This window comes from Felis catus, chromosome D2, assembly GCF_018350175.1.
Source record: "Felis catus isolate Fca126 chromosome D2, F.catus_Fca126_mat1.0, whole genome shotgun sequence".
In the NCBI taxonomy this organism is placed as follows: Eukaryota; Metazoa; Chordata; class Mammalia; order Carnivora; family Felidae; genus Felis; species Felis catus.
This window is the reverse complement of record NC_058378.1, coordinates 83,439,108-83,461,740: the sequence shown is the minus strand read 5'-3', so window position 1 is coordinate 83,461,740 and position 22,633 is coordinate 83,439,108.

The following is a 22,633-nucleotide window of genomic DNA, read 5'->3' as shown; positions in this document are numbered from 1 at the left end:
TCCTGTGGACCCCCACCCCCACCCCACACATTTTGCCAGGCTTATTCCTAGGATTGAGAGTGTTATACCAATCTTGGGGATTGGAAATCGTCTATTGTTTCACCTTCCAGCCAATATTTAATGGAATAAAGAGACGGTATTAATCTGTGCATACAACCACCAGAAGGAACTCTGTCAATGACTTCCTTTAAAACATTCTCTTCGGGTTTCCAGACACCGAATCATACATACCACATGCAGACTTGGGTCTACTCTAAAATTTACCTTCTTATTTCTGTTTCCCACCTTATCACATTTGTTGGAACGTCCAGAGTGAGGTTCTTCATGATGGGATTACAGCATCCTCTCCCTGCTCTAGACTTTGAAGGACCTATGGAGAGTCCTCATTAAACGTGATGTCGCTGCTGATCTCATATTGTCTTCCCATGTCAAGGAAATGTTCTTCTAGTCCTGGCTTATTAAGTTTTTATTAGAAATTGATGTTGAATTTTATCAAGTGTCCTTTGGGACTTTATTTAAGTTTTTCCTCTTTTAATCTACCAATGTGATATATTTTATTAATAGATTTCTGAATATTAAAACATTATTGCATTCCTGAAATAGATCTGTATAGTGTAAGAAACCGTTGTCTTCAGTTTTCTATATATTATTTAAGGATTTTTCGTTCTTTGTTTCAGTGGCTACAGTCTGATCTCGGCAAGTACAAGCCCCACCCACCGTGCTATCCTCACCTTTCCAGTGAGATGGGTCTGGAATTTTCTGCCTTTTCACGTTTAGATTTGAGGCCCAGCCGACCACGTAAAATGAACCAGGAAACATTTTCTCCCTATGCTTTGCAATATTTCCTACGGCAGGGGGATTATTTGCTCCTGTAAGATTGAAATCCCTCACCCCCGAACTCTAAAGAATTCTAAGATTATTCTGGAAGAATGAACAAAATACTGAATAATAATGGAAAGGGACTAACAAAGAGATTCATTTTAAAATCTCACAAAAGTACAATAGTGAAACTATAAGCAACTTTTGAAATTTCGCTCCAAGACTATTAGCCCATGGACGTTTTCTCCTTTCTCAGTCAGACGTGAAGATTTTTATTTTCTTCAGAAAAATCTTCCATCCACTGAGTGGCCAACTCCTCTACATTAATTCTTGTCATTTCTTTACAGTATCTTATTACCGCTGAGTTATCCTGGCATTTTATTTTTGTTTTTTTCTCAATCATGTTCACTAGCTCCTGATTTTATGTGTTCGTATTTATCCTAAATCAGATGTGTCAGTTTACCTATTTTAATATGTATTTGCTTATTTTTTTATTTTATTTTTATTTTTTATTTTTTTTAATTTACATCCAAATGAGTTAGCATATAGTGCAACAATGATTTCCGGAGCAGATCCCTTAGTGCCCCTGACCCATGTAGCCCGTCCCCCTCCCACAACCCCTCCCGTAACCCTCAGTTTGTTCTCCATGTTTATAAGTCTCTTCTGTTTTGTCCCCCTCCCTGTTTTTATATTATTTTTGTTCCCCTTCCCTTATGTTCATCTGTTTTGTCTCTTAAAGTCCTCAGATGAGTGAAGTCATATGATTTTTGTCTTTCTCTGACTAATTTCACTTAGCATAATACCTACCCTCCAGTTCCATCCACGTAGTTGCAAATGGCAAGATTTCCTTCTTTTTGATTGCCGAGTAATACTCCATTGTCTATATATACCACATCTTCATTATCCATTCATCCATCGATGGACATTTGGGCTCTTTCCATCCTTTGGCTATTGTTGATAGTGCTGCTAGAAACAAGGGGGTGCAAGGGTCCCTGTATCTGCTTATTTTTAAAGCTCTAGAGTTTCCCAACATCACTATTTTTCTATGTTCTAATTCATGAAGTTCTCTCTTAGAATATTTATCCTTTTCATTTTTTAAACATTCATTGATTTTTACAAGCAATATTAAGTGCTCATTAGTTTGTGCATCGTTGTTGATTCTTGTTTTAGAACACGTGTACTTCACATGATGCATTTGACCTAGAATTAACTTTGAGCTTCGACCCTTAATTTTGTGTCTTTATTTTGTAAGTATTCTGGAATTATAGATTCAATTTTTTTTATACAATGGCCACTGGGAGAGTATTACCTTAATTTTTTAAGTGTATTGCAATTTGTGTGCCATTTTGTCACTAAAACTTGCCCCTATTTTGCTGTAGCTCTGGATGTGGCTTGTACAGTTTGCTCCTTAAAAGCATTCATTAAAAAAAAAAAAAAAGTATTTGTTAAATGTTTCCTTGTTTATTTTTTTTAACATTTTTTATTTATTTTTGAGACAGAGAGAGACAGAGCATGAACGGGGGAGGAGCAGAGAGAGAGGGAGACACAGAATCGGAAGCAGGCTCCAGGCTCTGAGCCATCAGCCCAGAGCCCGACGCGGGGCTCGAACTCACGGACCGTGAGATCGTGACCTGAGCTGAAGTCGGACGCTTAACCGACTGAGCCACCCAGGCGCCCCTAAATGTTTCCTTGTGATTCTGCGGTTTTTTGTCATCGACTTCTACAAACATACCATGAGCATCATCCTCTTTCTGTGGATAATATAAAGTTCACTATACTTCATGAAATATTGAATAAGCTCTATTTATTATATCTGACACAATTCTCTACTTCTTCGCTTATTTTTGTCCACCTGTCTTGTATGCTACTAACTGTTCACGTGAAAGTCACTTGCTACACCACTAATGTCTTTGTCAGTTTCTTCTAGTATTTTTAATTTACTACATAGATTCGAATAATAGTAATATTTTACACACAAGCGTTCATTATTCATACATCTTCATGGTGGATTTTACCTTTTAGCAATATAAAAATAATTCATTTGAAGCTGTTTAAACCCTGATTTTAAATTAATATGCTACCACTTTTTGGGTTTTATTCCTTTGTACTGATATTCATTCAGCCATTATCTTTCAGTCTCTATTTTTAGGCGTGTCTCTTGTCAACAGATTTTAATTGTGTTGGCAATCAAACCCGAAGGCCTGTCATTTGGGGAGTTTGGCCTTTTCATATTTATCTCTGGACTTGCTCTGTTGGGCTTTATTTTTTTAATTCTTCCATGTTATTCATCTTTTGATACACATTATTTTCCTTAGCCCTTTTATTTTTTTTTTCTTCAGAAGCTCAGACAGTGTAAATCCTGTTTCTATCCCACGTGTGGTGCTTTTCACTTTTTTTTTTTAACGTCTCCTATTTTTCTCTGGTCGGCGTTGACACTGGGATACTATCTACCGCCTCCTTCTAAGTAAAACAGAGACGTAGCTCACCTTGGCTCTTGCCCGCTCGGTCTGAGCTGCCACTTTTTGCCCTTATCTGAAAGCATAAATCAGATAATATTAAATTATTTGCCTACCTTATCCATCTTTGCTCTCGATAACTTTTTGTGCGTGTAGCGGGGTTGTTTTTAATCACGCGAGCAAGAGTTATTCCAACTCTACTGCGTGTTCTACCAAATTTGTTGTTTATCCCTTTTCTTTGACTCTCTGATCTTCCCACCCTTCCATAGTTGGTTGCAGTGTGTCCACTTTTCAGAAAAGACACGTGAATGGTATATTTTCTGGATTCTCTGCATATCTGAGAGCATCCTTTGGTGTAGCCAAAATACATGTCAACGTGCATGGTTTTTTTTAAACTTTTATAACTTACTATTGTTTATTTTCTACTCAAAGGTTCTTTTTTAATATGAAATTTATTGTCATATTGGTTTCCATACAACACCCAGGGCTCATCCCAACAGGTCATGCACGTTTAAGTCAACATACATGTCATGGGCACCTTGCTGGATCCAGGGGAGAGAGAGACTAATGAGACAGTGCAAGTCTTTGCAGTCCTTACCTTATGGAGCTTGCAAGCTAACGAGATGCCACCTAAAAACCCCACGTTTGGAGCAAAAATTCGAGTAAAGGATAGAGAGTACTTGGGTCGAAAGATTTTTCTATAAAAGTCCTACACACATTGACGCATTGTTGTCTTTACTATTGTGGAAAAGTCTACCAGCTGTCCCCTTTTTCCAAAGCATCCCGTTTGTGGTATAAAATAGAAGACTATTAGAATTGAACATTTTTTTCTCAGGTAAACTGTTCAGGTAACTAATTCACAACGACAACAACAGCAAAATATCATCGGATGGGCGCCTGGGTCGCACTATTAGTTAAGCGTCCAACTCACGATCTCAGCTTAGGTCTTGATCTCAAGGTCCTGAGTTCAAGCCCCTTGTTGGGCTCTGCACTGGGCTTGAAGCCTGCCCTCTCCTTCAGGAATCCCCATTGTACATACATTGGATCTCTTGTCTTTCCAGGTCTCCTACTTTCTCGTTTATCCATTTATTTGTTTATCCCTTCTCTCAGGGCTTCCCTAAGTTCTCAAGTTCATTTCCTGCCTCTAGTTGCAAAACTGCAGTTATAAATTCGGCAATTATGTATTGGCACATAGCCTTTGAGGGTCTGGGTTTCTGCCATCTCCAAAGAGTCCTGTTCTGATTTCATGGAATTCTCTATTCCTTGCTGTTACCTCATTTCACGGAAGGATGCGGACTCCGACTTGCCGCGTTCTTGTCCTAAGTCACTGTTTTTTGCTTATCCTTACGGAGGGCACTTTCTTTTTGCCCATTCCCCCTATGTTATGGATTCTGTCACTAAGCAGTGCTTCAGGTGCAGGCAGAAGGGCACACAGAAGGCCGGGGGGTTCTCTAAACTTGCCTTGTGCCATTGTTCACCCAGCCAAGCAGAGCTGGAGGCCCTCCCCCCCAGGAGCTCCCCTCTGCCTGAGGGCTGCCTGGCCTGAATTTGTTTAGGAGCCTGGCGCTTGTGGGAGTTTCCATTCTCTGCTGGCCCGGTTGTGGCAGGGTCTACATGTGCTCTCCTGCCGCCCAAGGCTCCTGGCCACCGGCCCAAACACTCCCCTCCTCAGAACAATAGTGCAGCTCTGTTGGGGTCCTTTCTAGATAGTCTCCTTCAGTGAGAACACATGGTGTGGGACAACCCTTTGGTCCAAAGGGCCCCCTATGCAGAAAACGGAGGCAAACATCTTGAGTTTTCCGGTGCAGAGAAGCTACTGTGGCCTCCAGCTCCCATCCCGGGTTTTCCCTATTTTCACACTTCTCCCGTCCTTTCCATGTAGAGTGAACACTGCCAGAGGTCGGCAACCGTGCACCTGCCGAAGACACCCGGGCCCAGCCCCCTGGAGAAGGGGCCTTGGTGCCCACCGCTAACCCCAGAGAGAGAACCCATAGCTGCTCTTGTTCCAAGGGGTTCCAGATGCCTCCCAGCCCTTCACAAAAGAAGAACGGCCCGGTGGGCCATCTGACCCAGCTCTTCCGGAAGGACACCGGCCGGCAGGAGTCGGAGAAGCAGAGCCGACACTAGCCTGTGCCCCCCTGAGCCTTTTCCCGCTTCCACTGTGCACTGGGGGCCCGCATTCCTTCCCAGGGAAGGAGGAGGGCCAGAGTCAACCAGCACCTTCTGGCGGGAAGCAGGACTCCATCGACCCCCGTTGGCGCCCCCAGACCACCCCGTTCTGGAAGGAGCCACGCGGCAACCTGCGTCCGGCGCCCACGTGGCCTCTTCAAGCAGGGCCGGGCTGCCTTCCCTTAGGACACGTTTTTGTCTCGGCCCCGCCCGACTCGGGGAGCGTCCGAGGCACAGAGGTGAAAAGTGCCCATCACGGTGAAAACAAAACGTCCTCTGGACATCCTGAGACCGAGAAGGTAAACGTGTGCTTTCCCCGCCGCCTGTTCCGCGTTTTGCCTTTTGAACACAAAGAGCCCGTTTTTCGCGGGGCTGCCGGGAAGGCGTTGGTGGGCCGGCTGGAAATCTGCAGGCGCTGGGGGGGCGGAGGTGCAGCCCTGCTTTATCTCGCCGGCATCGATCGCCTCTAATGAGCACCAGTGCAGCTGCGGCTAATGGTGGGGCGACCGGTGTTAAGGGCAAACGTGGGAGAAGATTATCAGCCCAAGGGGCTTAACAGTTGCTGGACGGCCCGGAGCCCTCGGGGCAATGATGCACTTGAGAGGTCACTGAATCAAATGAGGGGAAAGATTCAGTGCCTGCTGCCGGAAGAAATGCGGCAGAAGTGGATTTTTTTTTTTTTCCAACAGAGACTACAGGCATCAACAAAACCCTTACCTTCTGCTAGTCATTAGTCCCTGACCCTTCGCCCGATAAGACGGCTCCAGTAGAGCCGTCTCGTCCTAATTATGACTCATCAGACGGCGGCAATCCTACCCAATTAGTGGGGCTTAAGCGAGGGGCGCTTGATGTAACAAGGGTCCGTGCCCTGCGTGAACCGGGGAAGGACAGGCGTCTGCTCGGATGCGAGCCACCCCGGCCTGCTCCTTACGTGGGGAGGGGGGGGCGGGCAGGCTGCCATTTGATCTGATTTGCTTGATATTTAATTCACTGTGTTGCCCGCCACCCCCCTCGGAGATCTGACAGGGGCCCGATTAGTGGCCATAAGAGGTGCAGAGGCCAGTGGCCTTCAAGAGACAGCTAACCAGCAGATGCTACAGAGCGCTCGCAGTCAAATGTTAGCACAGAAAGGGAGCTACAGGTATTAGGGAAGATAAAAAAAAAAAAAATGACTGGCAAATGCCTTCAGGGGTCGGGCATGTTGCACATTCTGAACTTTAATAGCATAATGGAGTAGTTGCAACTGGGGAAAGAGCCCAGACCCGGCAGGAAGGCAGGCTGTGCTGAAGCTATAGGGGCGGCTGAGGGGGGGAGGGGGCCTTGCCACGTATGTCCTCCGCTTTGCCAAAACGCCCAAACCACTCTTCATTTTAATGCTCTAAACAAGCAATTTAATATTATCCTAGTGCCATAATAAGCCACGTGGCAAAGTGATACCCTGCGGTTATAAGAAATTATTTATTAGTTTTTAAAAAAAAAATTCTAAGGCGGTGTCTTTGTAACCAGGAGATTTCCGTTGGGTCAGGTTATTAAAATATCCGGGTGTGGGTCTGTCTGCCCACCCCCCCGACCCCACACCAACCCCGCTCGGTAACAGGGAGCATTGATCTCTGAGACACAACGGATCACCACCGCATGATCACTGTCACGTTTTCCACAGCCAGGGAAGGCCTTGCGAAGCGGTTACCCCGCAGAGGGTCACAGGCACCCCAGAACCCAACCTGTGTGCGTCCAGCTCCTTTTTCTTACATCAGCTGTTGGGAGGGGAAGGAGGGAGCCCCACCGGGGCAGATGGCCTGAGAAACCCCTGTGCTCACTGAGCCCCAGTGCTTGCACTCTACAAAGAACAGCCCCGCCCAGCAGGAAGTGGGGATGCTTGTTTCCAATCTCCCTCAACCCTGTCTAGAGAGCACTGAGTGTGGTCCAGCCCGTGACCGGCTTTTCAGGAGTAAAAATCATGAAGTGTATTAACGCGTACCAGCAGAGCATAAAAGATACTAGTGGCTGAGGTTGCAATTCGTAATGAAGACGTGTGTTCTTATGAACACGTTCATTTGTTTGTTCTTCAGTAACATCCTCCTATATCTTGCTCGAGAATCCTGTTTGCAGCCCAATGTTAGAGATGCTGGTGGATGTGCAAAGATTAAGAAGGGCGCCCTCCTGACCACAGAGGTGGGACAAAATCGGAGAACGGTACAAGTTAGGAACTGGCGAAAGGCCCAGACAGGGCTCCGGGGCTCCGAGAAGGAGCCCCGAGTGCTGGATGGTCAGGGAAGAAGGTCCGCGAGGACCCCAAGGGCGGGAGCTCAGCAAAGCCTTGGAGAAGGCACAGGGGGTGGGGAGGGGCCCAAGGAAGAGCAGAAGGTACAATGGTCCAGGGCAGGGACGTTGAAGGAGGACATTAGGAAGGCACACAGGGGATGCTCCCCACACATTAACAGAACAGACATAGCCACAGAGTGACATGGAGCAAAATATGGAGAGAAAATGTAAGGGTGACTTCTGTACTCTGTGTGCTTTTATTTATTTCTGTGTATTCTAAAATGAGCATGCCTTAACTCGTTGCATCAAAAATATAAATTAATACCCATAAACAGTACACAGTGTGGATGAACATGTCCATCTGGACAGAGGTTGAAGGACAAGTGTGGGGGAAAGGGAGGCTTGTTGAGGCCAGAGGTAGGAGGCCCGGGGAGTGAGACGGAGGAGCCACACCTCAGTGCGATGCTTTCCAGAGGTAGGCCCACTGTCACACAGGTCGGGAAGGCCTCAGGAGGAGAAGCTCTGTCTCGTCCTGTTGCAAATCCACCTGGTCCCGAAGGCACTGGCCCCACCGCCCTGCACGGCTGCCTGCCCAGGGACGTGGGCTCCGTCCACCTTGCTGTGGATTGCAGAGACATGAAGGATGCTTAGATGGCATGGGGCTGGGGGGCAAGTGCAGATGTTCCTGATCGACACAGGGAAAGCAGCAACGAGGTTCAGGACCACAGCCTGTGTAACGCATCTCTGTGGGCCCGCCTCTTAGCAAGGCATGGAGTTCACACAGGGCGCCAGATTAGATTTCTGCCCGCAGAAGCTTGAAGTATCTGGGGAAATTTGCATTCTCCCTGCCCCGTTTTTGGTGCAGCGAGCCAGGTAAACCCCTTGACTGTCCACTTCTATGACACAAAACCCCAGCGGGCAATTAGATTCTCATCTGCCACGGCTCCAAGTTATCCCAGGCTCCACCTATCCTTTAGCTGGGTCCCAGGTGACCACAGACTTCTATGTGCAGAGGACGCTTCATCTCAGATGAAATGCTATGAGGCTTCCAGTCCACGGAGGGCACATCTTTTGGGTCTGCAATGGATTCATAGGTGGAGGTCACCTGCCCAACATTACAGACCGCATTAGAGGACACAATCTATCCAAAGCAGCCCCTGCAAAGTGAGAGACTCGGCCATGCAACCACGAAGAGAGCTGCTCCGCGTCTCATGGCTCCTGAGCACTGCTCAGCGGGTCGGTACCAGGTAGACTGACCGAGCCCGCCCATTGGGCTCCTCCAGGACCACGAGCTGCACATCTCTGTCTCACGCCAACCTCGACAGGCTGGTTCCGGAGTCTGCAGGTACTGGCTGGCCTCAGCCGGGATGCTCTTCCCACTTCTGATCGTGCTTTGCTGGTGTGGAACATCACCTCGTTGACTCTCAGCAGCCATCCAAACACAGGCCTGGCCTCACAGCCGCACTTTCTGGAGGAAAGGCGCGTAGGTACGTAGACACGGCGAAGGAATAGGAAGAGGAGTCAGCCACAGCAAGACGGTGACGGAAGCCGTGGGACGGTGGAACTCCCGTGTCCTGCTTCCCAAGCTTGATCAGGGAAGCCCGTCGTGGACGCGCAGGACACCGGTCCACAGGACAGGCTCCAGTCGTGCTACCAAGCACACCTGGGCCAAGTCCGGCCAAGGCTTTGTCCAAGGGTCATCCCGGGAGAGGCCCCAGCGGGTGGGGTGAATGCCCCAAGGGCGAGCTCTCAGTCGGCACACGGCGTGAATGCCCGTCTGAGCCAACAAGTCCCGCTTCTCAAATGGATCAAGACAGGAGCTAGAAGCTCCCAAACGCAAAGCCCACCTACTACAAGCATTGGCAAACTTCACTTCAGACTTCCACTTATGTGAGCCCCAACCCCACTTCAGCGACAAACTAATTAAAACTTGAGTGAATTGGGGCTCCCGGGTGGCTCCGTTGGTTAAGCATTATAATTCTTGATTTGGGCTTGGATCACGAACTCACAGTCCTGAGACGAGTCCCGTACGAGGCTGTGTGCTGGGTGTAGAGCCTGCTTAAGATTCTCTCTCCCTCTCCTTGTGTCCCTCCCCTGCTCATGATCTCTCTTTCCCAATCTCCCTCTCTAAAAAAAAAAAACAAAAAAACTGAATGAATCTAAGCAGCTGTGATCAAATAGAGTTTATCTTGTGTGAGAAGATAGCTAGATTTCAAGATCTTTCGTAGATCCCACCGGACACGGAGGCTTCCGGCACGGGACAAAATTTTCACAGCAACATAATACATCTGCTGTGGTAGGTTTTCTTGACATTTCCTTTCACTGGTATTGTAGGGCCATTGAGAATCAAAGAACATCCGCTCTGAAAGGAGCGTACAGACCCAGTCTCCAGTTCAGAAAATGACTTGCCCGAGGCACCCTCACTGGTTGGCAGCGATGTTCATTTGGCATCTGGGCAATGGTGGCTGGACCTGGGATCCTCCCACAACCGGGAGGGCTTCTGAAACACCCGGGCCCTCGAGAAGATACGTAAGTTCTAGGCTCTAAATCCAGCCACCCTGAATGCCAGATCTCAGCTCTGCAGGGCGATGTTTCTACCACCCAGAACTCAACCCCGCAGGTTGAGTAGCTCGGCTTTAGAAGGTCCTTTCAGCCCTCAGAGTCTGATCCCTCCTGACCTCTCCCCACATCCCTTTCCATTCTCCTGTTCCCACGCTGTCTCTGATCCCTACGGGACTTCTGAAGACTCCAAGTTCTCTCCCATTTCTGGACCTCGCCTACATATGCCTCTCTGCCCCAAAGTCCCTTCCCTCTTTTCAGAGCCTGGGCCCTCAACATCTGTCCCAAGATCCAAACAAGTCAGAATGACCAACTCAAAGAAGACTTTCCCTGGCTCCCAGCAAGTGTAGACCCCCTGTAGGGGAACGATTATCAAAGCACCGAACACACTGTAGTGTACCTATTGAAACCAACCGGACCGTGCCTCTCTTGAGGGTTGGGACAGCCTTTATTACTTCTCTGTCCCTGCCGTCTGGCAAATGTCTATCCATAGAAGGTGCTACATTAGTGACAAGTGACTAAAAATAAAACCAGCGTTTATTAAGGACCTACTCTATGTCCATGAGCTCATTTGAGGTTTATTTTTTATTTTTAATTTTTTTAAGCTTATTCATTTATTCTGAGAGAGACACGGACAGCACGAGAAGGGGAGGGGCAGAGGGAGAGGGAAGGAGAATCCCAAGCAGGCTCTGCACTGTCAGAACAGAACCCGATGCAGGGCTTGAACTCACGAAACCATGGGATCACGACCTGAACCGAAATCAAGAATAGACCACTTAACCAACTAAGCCACCCATGTGCCCCCCGCCAATTTAATGTTTATAATAATAGTACAAGATCTGCATAATCTTATGTGAAAATCTGTTGGCATGCCGTGAGGCTGTGCCTAGCTGGCCCACAGGGTACTGAGATTCAGATGGGCCAAGTGTCTGTGGAAGGAGACTTCGGGACAGGGTCCTGGAAAGGGCTGTCACAGAACAGGCGATTCTTCCTTATTACAGATGCACTGATTTTTAGAATCCCTGAATAAATCCACAGTCTCTCTTGACGACACCTGATCCTGAAAATATGGCCAGGCTCACGTGGCTCCAACTAAAAATAACTACATTCTGCGGACCGTGTGGATGCATGCAGAAGAAAATCAACGGTTTGCGAAGAATTTTCCTTATATTCCGTTCTTCCTAGACATCAAGTTAAGTAAATGTGAGAAGGCTGTAATCAAATGAGCTGACAGGCGAGGAGTGCGGCCGAGGGGCGAGGTATTGGCATTTCGACATGAAGAGCTCGTGGTTTCATTTCAGAATAACGACCAGTGAGGAGGAAGATCAGTGCAGAGAAATCGACAGGACGATCCCTCTCCGACACGGCATCCTTCCGCATCCATCTCCAGGAGCCTTCATTGTGGAAACCACAGGCAAGGGTCCCACGGGGATCCCAGGAGGGGGCTGAAGGCAAACTTTGGTGCCTGGAATCCTACTTTTCCTTTGTCTTTCGTGAAAACATTGAGGCTCCAAACAATGAGAAATCACACTGAACGACCACAACAAAAACACCGAAAGATGGAAATGTTTCGATGCAGGGGAATCCTCATGGTTGAGCTGTTCTGTGTCTTGACTGCCATGGAGCTCACACACATCTGTAGAACTGAGTAGAAGGAAATACACATGTGCACACCCACACCCACAAGTACCTGTAAGACACATTAAATGTGAATAGGATGGGTGGATTGTATCAATGTCAACATCCTGGTTGTGAGAGTGACTGCACAGGATGTTACCATGGGGGAAAACGGGAGCGAAGGATATACATACATAATCTGTCTGCGTTGTTTATTACGACTGATGTGAATCTCCAGTTATCTTAAAATAAAATACATTGTTTCTGAAAAACCAGCCACCGTGCCAGCTTAGGATCTGGACATCACAGAAACAATCGTGACAGGTGACCGGTTGGCGGAGTTTCGTATTCATGGCACTTGCAACTTCACAGCTAAAAACCTGTTTTGCTGTCCTGTCTGCTTTGGTTCCTGTTCCCACTTTTCCAGACCTTCCCCCCTGTGACCCTACTCTGTTATTAAATTTGGTTGCTCTGCAGAGCTGGCCAGGAGGGCAAGCCAAGGCCGAAACAGCCAAGCCTTGCTCCTGTATCCAAACAGCCTGTCACATACAAAGTCAGTCATGGCGGACGTGAAGGGACATCTATATACTGGGGTTTTTGAACCTTTAAAAAACAAGAAACACAGGAGTAGAAGAAAGTCGTTGTTTTCACTCGTTTGGTTTTCATCTCACAAATACAACCAGCTCAGATGTGTCTTTTGACTCACCATCCTTTCTCTTCCATCCCTGCCCTTCCCCTCCATAATAAGGTTTCTCTCCAGGCAGCCCTTTTCCTCCCCAGCCTGGGACAGACAAGACCAAGTCTAGAGGCTGGAACAGAGCAGATGCGCGTGTGAAAACGCCCAGGAACATTGCCGACGTCTACCATTTCTATTATTTGGAGATAGCTCCCCAGCTTTACAAACCCTGCGAGCAGGAGATACCACACTGCCAGGACTCAAGGCAACCTTCTGTTTATAAGCCAAATGACAAATCTGGCCCAACTCAAGACTGATTTCCAGTGGCACAGCCTCTTTTCATAACTTGAGGCTTTCGCCCACTAAATACTCTAGTTAGCCTGACTCAGATTTCTCAATCCATGTGTCATTTCTCCTGAAAGGTTTACATGTTTTTGTTTATCTTACAATCTTTAGGGTCCCTAACCCAGTGCGGATGCTTCTGGAACAAAGCTAACCCTATTGTTTAAGTCTACCACTTATGGGAAACGAACGAACAAACAAAACCATAAAGGTACACAGTGCATCCTACACCCAACAAGTAATGAGTGGCTCAAACAAAGAAACACCGTTTCCCAGACTAGCCTAGACGCATAAATAGCATGTCTAGACACTTTGACAGCAGTTAGGCTAAAAACTAAAGGAGTTCTTAATTTCCACACTACCACACTCTAGCCACTGGGACTCTTTGGGACATAAGTAACAGCTTAAACACAAAAGAGAATCCATTAGCGTCAAATAATTTGGAAAGTCTAGGGGCAGATGCAGGGTCCACTTCCTCCATGACTAGAGCTCAAGGGTCGACCAAGCCAGGTGGACAACTCCATCCTTCAGCTGTTGCTTCCCTCTGCTGGCTTGTATCCTCAGGCCGATGTTGTCTATAGCTCTAAATGTTGATCCTAACGGTTCGTGATCCCAGAGAAAGTGAGCCCCATTCCTGGAAGCTCCAACACAAGCCCAGAGGACTCTCCATGGCCCAGTGGGATCTTGAACCCAATCTGAAGACAATCACTGATGCTGTGGAAGGGTACTCTGTGTTCTCTGATTGGAGGTCAAGTGCACACACGGGGGCTTCCCAGGCTAAAAGGCAGAAGGGGGGGGGGGGCAGGCTCGCCCTCAGGGTGTGAGCAAGACCATTTCCGAATGCAAAAGCACTCATTTTTCAAAGAAAAGGATGCTGAACAGACAAAAAATAGAGGTCTGCTAAGCACATTTACATTCCTTCTGATGGTTGGTCAAAAGGCGGACTTGTGCGGCTATTTCAAAGGTGGTTCTACTTTTAAACTTAAACTCCAGTCTTAAAGCTTAGGTTCAGATCGCACAGAAAGAAAACCACAGTTACAGAGAATTTGATTTTTAGAACTGTTGTAGAAGAAAAGAAGCGGTAAGCGAGACCCCAAACTCCCTGCTTTGAGCTTTAAATTGACACTTCTAAAGATGATGATGGCTTTATTATATATTTTTTTAACTCAACCTCATTGTTACGGTGAAAAAGTGCTGTGGCATCCAACGGCCTTGGAAACGAAGATTTCAGTATTTCAGCTATTGAAGAATGGACTATTTTTGCTCCCAAATCCATTCATTGTACTCACAGAGGAGAAGCGATACTAAAACGCAAGTGTGATTTCCCTCCGACGTTTAAGCAGCTCTGTGTTTATCTAGAGATAAAGGATTGCAGGAGAATGTACTTTAAAAAGGTCACCGATTAATACAAATAGTCTCTTACTTGCCAAGAACCGCACATACATTTGAAAATAAATAACTACAAGGAGCAGGAAACATTGTCCTGTTTAAATTTGTTAGAGAGACCCTATGGTATCCATACAATTCTTTATCTTTCGGACCATGGAAGCCCTCCTCTTTTAGGAATAAAGATCTAAAAAGTGAGGACGCAAACATTCAGACTTTTAAAACTCGTAGGCAATCTTGAGATTTCTTACTCATCGAGGCGCTTTTGGTGGCAATGACAGAAACAATCCAGACAAGCTGGGGAGGAAGAAGAAATACCTGATGCATGCACCCAGCAGGTTACAGGGAGTGGGTGAGGACTGCTGGATCCGGGAGCCGCCCTCTAATTTCCCCCAGCTGAACTTCTCTTTGGGGTCAAGACCAGAGCTTCTGGAAGCCTCCAGGCTCATATTAGCCCAGCTCCCCAACTAGGAAGAAAAGATCTCCTTTAACTCTCTCAGCTTTGATTAGACTTAGATTCGATTTTGTCACTTGACCACACGGAGATGGAACACATGACCAGAAAATGGGGCACCATGACTGGCACAGCCTTAGTGTCATCCCCACTCCTCAGTACGGGGAGGGGGGGTGTACGAAAGTTGGGGTGGGGGGAGCAGTACGCAGTATATCCTCAGATCCAAGCCAGAAAGCAGGACTCTGAGTCAGGGCTCCGTGTTGGGCCAGTGCTACCCAAAGTCAGGTCCGGGGAACAGTGAGGTATGTTCCAAGACATGCCTCACCGGTCAACACATGGCTTCCTTTATTAAGAAAGTCTTGCTATCCCCTCCCCCCCCAAAAAAAAATAAAGTTGGGCTAAACAGTGTGTTCAGTGACATATTTGTCTTCATATGTGTGAGGGATGTCTCTGGATAGTCCTCTGACAGATATTGAAGATGCAAAAATGAATAAAAACACACAAACTATTTCTTAACGGTTGGGTAAGACAGATGAGCAAAGACGCACTTACAGCCCAACAACGCCTGATGGGCATGAGGCCAAGGCAATAACGCAGACCCCTGAGTGAAGGCTTTCTATTCTCATTCCAAAAGGAAAACAGGGAAGCGCCATCCACATTCCAGACCCCCGGGCCCATCCTGAGCAGCGCCCCGGGAGAAGCGCCACAAGGAACCCAGTGAGAACGTCTGCCTTGAGGCCCGAGCAAGCCCGCGGTTGTGGTCCCACGGAAATCCTAGCCTCTCGCTTCTAGCCCCTGGTTCGAACCGGTCGTCTTTGCTGAAGCTCAGGTCTCACCTTGAGCTCTCCTCTGCTTTCAGATATGAAAACCCCTCACGGACCATTCCGGAGCCATGCCAGAAAATTACCCTTGCTAATTACAGTGAAATAAAGAGTACGTCTGCACCATGCAGCAAGCCTGTGCTATCTCTACAGCAACTGTCAGGGAAAGAGCAATCCAGAGTCACATTAAAAGAGAGAGCGAGAGGTATTGTGCTCGTTCAGGAAATTGAGAGGAAATTCACATCTTTACTTTTGTCTGCCAACCGATGTCTTTACCATGGAGCACGCCCTTTCTGTCTGCAGATGGGTCAGGTAGCGGAGGACTGGCTCTAGCCAACAAACCCACTTGAATTCCCTGATTCTCCATCCCTCGGAGGAATACTGAATCTCAATGATATTTGTTGCAGATACACGCAAATTCTATATTGTTCCCATCACAGGAAATGCCATCTTCTTGGACCACCGTATTGAACATTCACTTCACATGTCTCTGTTGCCAAGGTTGAGTCCTCCGTCCACGGGGACACTGACTGCTGTGTTGCTGCTGCCCCAGACCTTGTCTGCCTCTGGTCGCTCTCTGGGCTCCTGAGTTCTGTCCTGCAGTTACCTGCTGGCCTCCAAAGGTTTCACCTCGCTCTTTCCTTACCCATGGCATCATAGGGGCCTTTGTAATGCCTGGTTGTGCCAACGGCTGGCCCCAGAGTGCTTGGGTGCCCATTATAAAGGGCCACAACCGCCCCGTTCTTCCTGCGGGCCTTTGCAACAGTGAGTACCGGGTCCAACCACTCTGTGCCCTTCTCATCAGTTCTTGCTCATGAGAAGCAGAGAGAGAGACAAAGCCAGTGAAAGGAAGGAAGGAAGGGAGGAAGGGAAAAAGGAAGAAAAGAAGAAAGAAAAACAGAAGAAAGAAGAAAGAAAGAAAGAAAGAAAGAAAGAAAGAAAGAAAGAAAGAAAGGGAAGGAGGGAGGAAGGAAGGAAGGGAAAAAAGGAGGAAGGGAGGAAGGGAGGAAGGAAGGAAGAAAAAAGAAGGAAAGATCACAATAGACTGAACAAAATTCTAAGACCTGCCAGGAGATGCTCCAAATCTCCACTAACCAATTCTCAATTCTCCCTTTCCTGGTATCTTAACTGCTTCAGGGTTTTCTCTCGGTCAGGGAGCAGCTCAGTGCAAAACAAAAATCACAAGAAAAGCATCAGTAACAACGAAATACAAAACAGCGGTCAATGAACACAATCTGTATAAAGTTCTCTCTGATTAAGAAAACAACACTGCATTGCCTTAATTTCCCACAATGACTCGCGGAGTGGCAGGACACCTGGAGCGGAAAATCAAGTGCTGAATCACGAGCCACAATGGATCAAGGTCTTTCATCGAGGAAATCTTTAGCTAAAAGAGAGAGAGAGAGAACATCAATCAGATATTATTTCCAATTATTTTTCAAATTGAAACAGAGAAAGAAAACACACACACGCATAAGCCTGACATGGTGTTAGCCAAGTTGTTGCTGGAAGGAAGGTCCTTGCTTATATTGAAGTAAAGTTCTGAAAATAAGCAAAGAACAGATTTATTGATTTTGGGGGAGTCTGGGTGTAAAAAAGAGAAAGAAGAAAGAAGTGCTCTTTGCCCGCTCTGTCCAAATGACATCCCAAGTGGCCTCCCTAATGGTGGGGGAGGGGAGGGGGCAGGTGCCTACCCGGGCACATGGACAGAACTGCCCTAAGGCTAGGGCTAATGGTATTGGCTGAGTCTGCTGTAAGCCTCTCTTTTCTAATAGCTAACTTTCTATGTGCGAGAAGACAGACAGATATTGATTGGTCCAAATGCCCTTGAGTTGACAACATCTGAAATGAAAATCCACAAGGCTAGCACAAACTTTCTGCAAGTTCAATTTCTCGAATCTGATTATGACACCGGGCTGTGAAACCATTCACACATGTAAAAGGCCTCTCTTTTTGTGGACCCCCACTTGGCACCTGTAATTGGAGGGAGTTAAGTGGCTTCATCAAGCTTGTTATTCAAATGTCGGAAAGGAGGAGGCCACTGTAGGCTAATCTGGGGGTGATAAAAGAGAGAGATGTTCTCTTGCTGGTACAAGGCTGATGTCAGAAATAAAGTGGACGGAGGCTTTGCATGGCTCCCTGCCTGAAACAGTCATTGCACACTGCTTAAATACACATCCTCTAAGAAGCTAATGCACCAAGTTCTCTCGGAACACCTACGGAGAGTCTCCTTGATTTCAGAGCTCGGGCATTTGGTAGGAATTAGAGCTCTCGTTTTGCTGTCTCCATTATTCTACCACAATTATTTTTCTTCTCCTTTCCCTTCCCCTCCCAAATCAGATGCTGAAGTTGCAATTCACAACTGGGAAAGTCTTGGGAATAGCGAGGTTTGCGGTTCTCTGTCCAGCTCTTATTAAACGCACCTCTGTATTCTACAAATTCCTCTTGATCGATACATCGACTGCGGCATGAACCTTAAATAAAGCGCTGTTAAACGGAGGAGCACCCTGTTTTTGTCTTAGTAGGTTATTCAGAAACATAAAGAGGCAAACCCTTTCAGAATCGGCGTCTGCGTGTTCGTGCCAAGGAAATTGCAGATGGAGTACACGTTAAATTTATTCCGTCATTGATTGGGAACGCTGATCCTTTATGGCTTCATGTTTCTTTGCTCATTAATCTTAGTTAACCCTCTCAAAACAATGCCAGCTTTGTGGCTCCAAGTAGAGAAAACCCACCATGCAGAGAAGGCAGTCTTTGAAGACAGGTTTGATTCCTGGCATCCGTACATCAGTCAACAACCCCTGTCTTAGGAGATGCCGTGACTTTCCTTCTAAACATATTAAAACAAGAAAGAAACAGCCTTCTGTAAGCCACAGTGGGTGGAGGGGGGCGGGGCAGACGAGGAGGAGAGGCTATAGAGGAGCCCGGCAGGAGGCCCAGGGAATGGCCCAGTTTCGGGAGAGTAGAGGCACGGTGGCAGCACGGCTCAGGTACCTGTTGCCTCGACACCAGCCACTGTGAGTCATGGTCAGCAGAAGCCCAATGCCACCCATGACCAGAACCAGACCAGGTCAGGCCCAGCAAGTCAGGGCCTTGGGACATGGCGGCCCAAGAAGATGTCCTCTCCCATCAGATCGCTGTCTGGGATTTGGATCGTGCAATACTTCTGAATACAAAAGAAACCTTCTCAGATGTACTAGTGGGTTCCCTGCACCCCCAGTATGGCTGACTCATAGGCCAGTGATCTGGTTTTCCACCGAGCCAAGAGAAATGCTTAACATCCTTCCTTCCTTTCCTGACTCCCCATCTCTCGGAGGAATACTGAATCTCAATGATATTTGTTGCAGATACACACAAATTCTATATTGTTCCCATCACAGGAAATGCTATCTTCTTGGACCACCGTATTGAACATTCACTTCACATGTCTCTGTTGCCAAGGTTGAGTCCTCCATCCACGGGGACACTGACTGCTGTGTTGCTGCTGCCCCAGACCTTGTCTGCCTCTGGTCGCTCTCTGGGCTCCTGAGTTCTGTCCTGCAGTTACCTGCTGACCTCCAAAGGTTTCACCTCGCTCTTTCCTTACCCATGGCATCATAGGGGCTTTCGTAATGCCTGGTCGTGCCAACGACTGGCCCCAGAGTGCTTGGGTGCCCTAATTACAAAGGGCCACAACCGCCCCGTTCTTCCTGCGGGCCTTTGCAACAGTGAGTACCGGGTCCAACCACTCTGTGCCCTTCTCATCAGTTCTTGCTAATGAGAGGCAGAGAGAGAGAATGAGAGAGAGAGAGAGAGAGAGAGAGAGGGAGGGAGGGAATGGAGGAAGAAGAAGAGGAAGGGGAGAAGAAAGACCACAAAAACTTGAACCTGAAATTCTAAGTTTTTAATTCTAAAAGAAATACGAAAAACGCCTGGGGAAAAATACTAACAGTCAAGACCCACAACAGCCCAAATGACAAACATTTCATAAAGGACTCCAGACCCTACCTGCCACCACGAAGCACCACATTTAGGGCATCAAAACCCCATGAATGGAGTCTGGAAGGTAAAAGCCCTGTCTGAATTCATGAAAAGATCAACATCTGAATATATATTAAAGATAAAGTCCAAACAATTCGCGAAAGGCAGAAAAACACCAGCCTAACTTCTGGGTGGGTGCAGAAGCCACTGCCCCCTGAAGGAGGAGCAGATCCCCTGGGAAGTGTGTGCTGAATGATCTCTGCTCTGGATGCGTCCAAACAGGCGCGGTTTTAAATGGCAGACTGTTTTATTGGAGGAGAAACGTTTCTCTCTCAACCCAGAGAAATACGTGGCCTCCGCACAAAATAAAGAAAACGGCCCGCATCTAACACCGACACTTTCCGACGAGACAGGGAAAATCTCATCATCCACATAGGAGTGATCTTCACGTCTCTATGAGCCTGGAAACAGCTCTCGGGGTCTTGCCAGAGGGGTCTGATTTGGAAGCACCTTAGATGCCCCAAACCAGCCGTGGGCACAGGACCGGAGCAGCATTCACCGTGGGCCTTTGCTAGAACACAGCACCATGTGGTTGTAAGCCATTACCAACAGAAGGCCACCCTGTAGAACCCATCCGGATTCACCCCACCTGAGGCCAGACCTCGGCGCACTGGCTCTCAGTCGTGGCTCTGCCCCTCGCTGCCCGGGCGAACTCGGACAAGCCCGATGATTTCTCTGAGACTCTGCCCCCGGCCACAACATGGAGAGAGCTCCCACGCAGTGGCCCTCTGGCGATCAGAATGGCCTCCAGGGTGCCACATCTGCCTTCTGCATTACGATTCTTCACCACACTCGGCTCCAAATGACTACTGTCAATTTCCAAAGAGAAATCTGCCCTCCGCGGAGGATGAGATTGACGGTTTTAAGAGTAATTGAATGAATGAGCCTCAAGCTTTGATGTCTGTTCCAAAGGGCCAGTTTAAATGCCTTCTAGAGCGATGCTTATGTGGCCTCCCAGAGTGGCTCTGGGGCTGGGGAAGTGGCGCTTACAGGCATAGGAGACCCCGCCTGGCTGCCTGCAAGCTTTGCCCTCCGCCCTAACCCCAAAGTCACACCTGAGCAGGAATACCCGAACAAACATTCGGGTATTCGGGTAAAGAATTCTCTTTTTTCCAACGGAAGGCCAACCCGTCTCCAAAATGATTGTGCCCAAAGTGGGTAGGGATCCAATTAAACAAGCTTTAACTGTCCCATCTGCTAGATCCCAGCTCTGTGGCCCAGCGTTTGCCTGGCTTATGAATGCCATTTATAGAGGGGCCCTGCCCCAGCCGGGGTCCTAATGACCTGTGCTCTTCACCACACTCCTGTGGATCCTGTCTGACAGTCGGGACCCCTGGGATTGGGAATCCCGAGAGCTAATTGAGTAGGCAATCCCATTTCAGCGAGCTGCTGTCACCGGGAGGGCCCGGGGCTCTGCACAGCCACCCTCAGACAGTGTCGCACCGATCTGGGCTCGGGCACGAGTTGCCTTTCTCGGCTCAGTGCTCAGGAGTCGCAGAGTCACTGTCTGCTCACAGAGGCACGGTCCCACTGGGCCCCCACGACTGGGCCAGCTCAATGCCGGGGACCAGACACAGCCTGCGCTTTGCTCTCTGCGAAGGAGGAAAATGCTTTTTTGATCGAGGACAAAGGATTCACTGGAAACAGCCTTCCTGTGTTTTCACATCTAAAAACCAGCTACCACGGTGAGCTTCTGGAGGTGGAGCGTCACTGCAGGGCAGAGCCCTCGCTGCCTCCCCTGTCTCCCCCTGCTTCCCCTCAGCCCCTACCTTCCCCTCAACTCGTCCTTTACGAAACAGAAAGATATTTCTTCTAATTTACAGCAATGGATGTTTTTGTACAATATGCCTAAAAACAAAAGAGGAAAAGGAAATTTTAAAACACCTGTCATTCTAATTCTGCTTCTCAGAGTAACCAGATTTTGTTTTATGATCCTCGTTTTTTCCACGAACATATAAACCCTTTTTCTCACATAAACATTTTTAAAGAAAAATATGAGTGAACTCGATGTGCTATTTTGTAACTTGGTTTTTGGGTTTTTTGTTTGTTTGTTTTTATCACTTACTGATATACTCTGGATAATCTTCAAGTTCCTGAATGGTTTCTTTCAACATCACTTACAGGATCCCTGGTTGTAGCTTTCTGCAAGTTACCCGATGGGCTATTGTCATGCATTTAGGTAAACAAAGCTGTGAGGAACATCCTCCAGGCTAATGCTTTACACAGGGACAGGATTACTTCCTTTAGGAGAAACGAGGAAGGATAAATGCAGACGGAACTGGGCTAGTCCAAATGGTGTGCGTTTTGTTGTTGTTGTTTTTTTTACGTAGAGAAGAAAATACTCTTGCAAAATAAATAGTAACTTGGTGAGTTGGTAAGTCGCCACACCGTTTTTCAGAGCCCCTGCGCAACGTGAGCTCCTAGATCATACCACTGTCCCATGCAGGCCACCTCTTCCTGTCCCCGTGTGGCACAGCCAGCCCCTTTTCTGCTTCCTGAACACCTCTATTCCACCTCCCGGGCCAGGAGGACCGGGCCACACCATCTAGGCAAGGAGAGCCACCTCCCCCAGGTGACACTGCCCCAGGCGGTGTCATCATCCCCTCTCTCTGAGAAGCCCTTTCTTAGTTCTGCCCTTGCTGTCCCAGGTACAGGTGTCGCCCTGAATGAGGGCAGGCGGTCCGAGTCTGACTTCGCCCAGGTGGCCGGAACTCCGGCACCTGTGTCCACACCTGCTCCTGGCCCAGGCTCCCGCTCTCTCAGAAGAACGCTGCCCCATCCTGCAAGCCAGGCACTGAGGTGTCTTCATTTCCTGGTTGTCTTTCTCAACAACCAATGGCTTGATCGCAAAGCCCAGACAACTCGCCCTTTGGGATATTTTTCTACAGGTGGTGTCATCATCAGCGCGGAGTGGCTGCTCTCCTGAACCTAGTCTTACCCCAACATGGACCCCAGAGTGAGGGATCTGTTTGTTTGTTTTATATTTGAGAGAGAGAAAGAGAGAGTAGGGGACAGGCAGAGAGGCGGGGGGGACAGAGGATCCTAAGCAGCC